Below are 5470 nucleotides of genomic sequence, written 5' to 3'. Positions count from 1 at the left end.
TAGAGAGAGTTCTCATTTTGCAACAAATTTCAGCTGCAATCCACTCTTGCCATACTATACAAGAGCCCTTTTAGTATGGGAGATGAGATGTGTTCTATAATCTCATGATAAAATTTAAGCCTTTTAGTAGACTTGTAAATCTGTCTTGGGACTTTCAGGAGTGTGTCTCCAGTAACACAGATTTTGTTGCTCTCTGAGGTTATTCTCGTCCTCTAGATAAGGTAAAATTCAAGTAAAATTTTCCCCTGTATAGTATGCTTTTGTTGTGAAGACACTAGGCACATTTCACAATCATTTCTCTGACTCTCCTACTGCAGCTGGGAGGGCATTTTTTCTTGGAACTTCACAGGATTCTTAGAAATAAAATCCACAAAATTGTGGGATCCCTTGAAGACCATGGACTCACCCTGGTCCAGTTCAGCTATTTCCTCTTGAAAAGATGGGAGTGATAACTTCCAAGTTCCTTACTTGTCAGAACTGAGACTTAAAGTCCTGCTCATGTTACAGTCAAGATAGTAAATATAAAAAAGAATACAATGACAATTTTCTTTAATTTGTCCTGATATATCACATTCAATTTAAGAAGAAAATACTTTTGCAAATAGACATATTTCAAAAAAATACATATCTTCATAGAATACATAAAGCTGTCTCACTCGAGAAAAAAAGAACATTTCAAAATTTATATAATTTCAAGTGCTTTTAGTATCTTCTTCATTCTCAAAAGAGCTTGATTTGGACTATAAATCACATGGGAAGATCCAAGCACTTATAGCTATAAACCCCTGGGAAAACGTTTGACTTCAGTGCTTTTATTTCATCTGTAGAGGCTCATCATCTGGTCATCATTACAAAATTCAAATATTTGATAAACATCAAATCATATCCTTGCATTATCATTAGGTACTACAGTTTTGTCACTAACTAAAATATACCTCGCTACCTCATGTACAAATTGCAGATATCCCCATCAAGTTGATAAGTACGTGGTTTAACATCTGTTTCTCTAGATGGAGCAAGTTAATTTCTGTGATGAGGAATTTTCTTGGATTTGTACTAAATTACTTTTATTCCTGGATGGGAATAGATGTTAACAATAATAATTTTCTTAGAAGTTATGGAAAACGAAACTTCTGACTTCCTCTGTTTATAACAGAAATTTCCTATGCCCCACATTAGAAAGGCCTGTGGTCCAGAGTTTTCCTTTCTAGAAGAAAATTTTTATAACTGTCAAGTTAGATATATCAAAAGAACACTAAAGATTTTTCCCTTAAGTCTTACACTTTAAAAAGCATATATCATTTTTTGGAGGTATTTGAGATTACAAAATAGAAGGTGCAGTGGAAAAGAACTAAAACATCTGGTTTGAGTATTCCATGTTGAGATTCAGAAATATCACCAAAGTAGAAACAATAGGGGAGTGTGTCAAAAATTACTTTTATTTTAAAATATAGACTAATTACACATTAACAAAATACAGTGGTAAGCAAAACAGTTTAATATTTTGCTGACTGTTCCATAGTTACTGAGATGGGAAATGATAGCCATACAATTACAAATAGCCCAAGTGCAATGAAAGAGAAGTACAGAGAAGTGTAAGAACTTAACAGGAGAACCTGACCTTTGCAGGTGCAGGTGCAGGTGCAGGTGGAGGCGCAGGTGTAGGTGGGAGGTAGAAATATGGAATATCCCAAAGGAGTGAAGGTGAAGCTGAGAGGTAGAGTGTGCATGGGAATTGAACAGAGTGTTTCCAACAGAAGGAGCAGTGTGTGTGAGAGCCCTAAAGACAGGAAACACAGCATGTCTGAAGAACTGAAAGCAAACAAGTGTAGCTAGTGTGGAGACTGAAAAGAATAAAGAATACAGTATAAAGAATAGAGAATAAAGACCAAATGGAGACATGGTAGGCTTGGCAATGCATAAGAACAATTTCCTCTGACTTGATCTGTGTTCAAAAGCATAGCAATCCAGGGAGAAATCAGAGATGATGTTCTGTTGTCTCCTCAACCTTTGGGTCCCTGATGTACTCTACTCTCATGTATCTGTATGTCTTCCTGGAAGGGATCACCACCTCCAGGATGTAGGTAAATTTAGCTTTGTTGTAAGCAAGGTCCAATCTTGGTGCCTTGCAGACATCTCCTTTCAGGGATGTTTCTTCTTACCCTCCAGAGATTAGAAGGGCCAAATGTGGTGTTGACACTGTTCTGTATCCTACCCCCTTGCCTGTTCTCACTTCCTCTCTTGTGTAAGGTCTTCCGTTTTCATGCCCAAACCCTGAACAGATGTTGAGAGTTTTCTGCCTGTTTTTCTCATATGTGTATTTAAGACTTAATACTTTATTGCAGCATTTTGTTTACATATGTCTGCCCTCCTTGATTCCAAGTTCTTTGAGGTCTGAACTTCCTTGACCAGCCTGTACTTGAGGGTACCATCCATTCTTCAGAGTAGAGATACTTTTCTTTGCCAAGCACAGAAAATGATGTGCCCCAAGACACATCATCTCATGGGTGTAGTAAGGAACGTGGTTCAGACCGGAGAGGATCTGGCTCATCAAGTCTTAAGTGTGCTCACTCTGATGTCATTATCTCTTACTCAGTGAAACACTTTGCTGTGTAAATGAAAGGGGCACTGTTGTGGTGAGAATCTGAATCCCGAATCTACTGTAACTTATTTTTCAAGCAGATCTTGCACATTCTTGAATTCTTTGCTAAAAAGTAAAATTGGAAACTGATCTTTACAGACCATAATTTAGAAGTTCTTTGCACTAGACAGATGTGTGACAGAGTCAATCTTCTCAGCAAACTTAGGGACATTTTATTTTAGGGCTAATCTTGACATGAAATTGAAAGTCATATCACAGTCATACTATCCCATTTTCTATAATCAAAAGTATTGATCAAAACATTAATATCAAGCCACTTACATGTTCCCAGGACTGGCAAGTTGTCAAGGACCCTTCAGCTGAGAGTTTACTCATAGTTCTAGGTAGAGTCTCTGTGGGCCCTCCTAGGGTATTATGTTAACATGCTAATATCAAGTTACTGATCACTGCTTCACAAATGTATTCCAGATGTCCTAAGTTCATTCATTAGATTCGCATTTTTTTATAGTTTTTGCAATGACGATATTATTTGAGAGGAAATCAAATTGTTGACTGTTGTCTATTCATACATGTCGGTGAACTTATTAAAATTTTTCATTTAATTTTAAATAGTTCTTTTTTTCAATTTTTTATCTAGTAAAATCTTAACAGCATGTCATATAATTAATTTAGAAAACCTCAAATCATTAATTTATGTTTCTAGGAGCAAGAACATACGTTTTTCCCCACCAATATGCTTGAATCATAGAAATTAGACCTCTTAAGCAAGCTGATGATTATAAAATCCACACAATTATAACATAAATATTTTATTTTTATTTTTAATTTAGTCTTATTGGAGTATAGTTATTTACAATATATTAATTTCAGGTGTGTAGAAAAATGAATCATTTTAATTTTCCTTTGAGATATGAGGTTATTCAATAGAGATTGACAGTGCCGTGATCTATGCCATGAATTGTGAGCCTTTCTAGGGTGGCAGGATGTTTTCTATAGTAGAATCTATAAGGTTATTCAAGGCGTATAAGTAGATATTTGTGTAGTCTAAACATACTTTAATGACTATACAATTACAATTAAACCACATGTACAATAAAAAAATTCAACAAATAGCAATTTAAGTTAGTTACTATTTTTTCTCATAAAAAGAGAAGAAGCCATAAAAGACTTATTAATTTGATTCAAAGTGAGTTTAAGTGTGGACTCTCTACAAAGAGACACATTATATGCTGGGAAGAAAACACTCTTCAGAAACCAATATTTTCGGATATGCTTTTATAGGGACTGTACTTTTAAGATCTCACATTGCAGAGCTATAGACAATGAGATATTATTGCATTTTTCCATAGCAGTTGGAAATTGATTTCATGTTGTAGTTAAGAACTGTGTACTACAGACAAAAAAAAAAAAAGGAGTTCCTGTAGTGGCTCAGTGGTTACCAAATCCGACTAGGAACCATGAGGTTGCGGGTTTGATCCCTAGCCTCGCTCAGTGGGTTAAGGACCTGGCATTACCATGAGCTGTGGTGTAGGTTGCAGACGCAGCTCAGATCTGGCATGGCTGTGGCTGTGGTGTAGGCTGGCAGCTGTAGCTCAGATTCAACCCCTAGCCTGGGAACCTCCATTTGCTGTGGGTGAGGCCCTAAAAAGACAAAAAGACAAACAAATACACAAAACCTGTGCACTGCAATAACGTTCCCAAAGCCAGGGTTATTACAAATATAAAAAACATACTTGACCAGACATTTACTATTAAATGAATAGGATCAATCTGTCGAAGATTTGCTTGAAAAGAGGACAGATATAAAATATGGTTTAACAGATGGAATGTTTAAAACAGAAACAGCTGCTTACTGTCGACTTGTTTTCTTGAACAAATCTTCTTTTCTAGTCATTAAAATACTTTTTCAAGACCATGTACTAAGTTTGAAATAGCTATTTTGTCAACACACATCTGCATGATCTCAAAAACTACATGGTGCGATTTTACAACACAATTTGTGGAGTTTCATTTGCAAGTGTCCAAAAGAATGTGAAAAGGAAGAAAATGCCTTTCAATAAGAGGCAAGGGATGTGTTCTAGAAGAATAATGATAATTTTCCACATTAGTGTACAATAAATGTCCATTTTGTTATAGCTTTATGAACAATAATGAAAAGATTAGCTGAGATATGAAAAAACAGACTGTAGTCATGGAAGTGGTAAAACAAATTTTGCATAAGATTTAAAATCCACTTACTCTTCCTTCCTAAGTTGAGTTTATTTGAGATGAGTATGGGAATAATTGCTAAATATTCATTTAGTGATTAACAATTAGCAAACACTTCATTATTTGGGGATGGTGGTGAAGGATGACAGAGTGAGTATTGGGAGGACAGTAATAATTTATTATTCCATACATAGAATTAATACTTGTGAAGAATGGTAGTTTCCTATAGTTTTTGTGCTTATTGCATAAAATAAGTTCTGAGGTAGATTTTTTTTTCATTCAAAGATAAGATTTACATGCAACATACATCTACCATAGATAAAGTAGGATGATATACAGTTGATTATTTAGATGTTTATCACCTATGTACACTGGCCTTGGGGTGGCAAATAGGGAAGCAATTGGAAGTGGCTTCCCAGGGCATTGCATTGAGAAAGAGTCTGAGGACTAAGTGAGAAAGTACATAAGGATGTTTGGGTGAGTGTTGTGAGTGATGGCTTATATACCTAATATATATATTATCCCTAGGGATTATATAGAATAGAAATTAACTCAAGGATGAAATATGCTCTTATTTACATATCCATGAATAGACAGTTAACATTTTATTCTGTAAAACTTAAAGAAACTTCCTTAAATATGTAGTGAAGGTTTTATTTC

The sequence above is a fragment of the Sus scrofa genome, chromosome 8, assembly GCF_000003025.6.
Source record: "Sus scrofa isolate TJ Tabasco breed Duroc chromosome 8, Sscrofa11.1, whole genome shotgun sequence".
Lineage (NCBI taxonomy): Eukaryota > Metazoa > Chordata > Mammalia > Artiodactyla > Suidae > Sus > Sus scrofa.
This window is presented reverse-complemented; position numbering follows the sequence as displayed.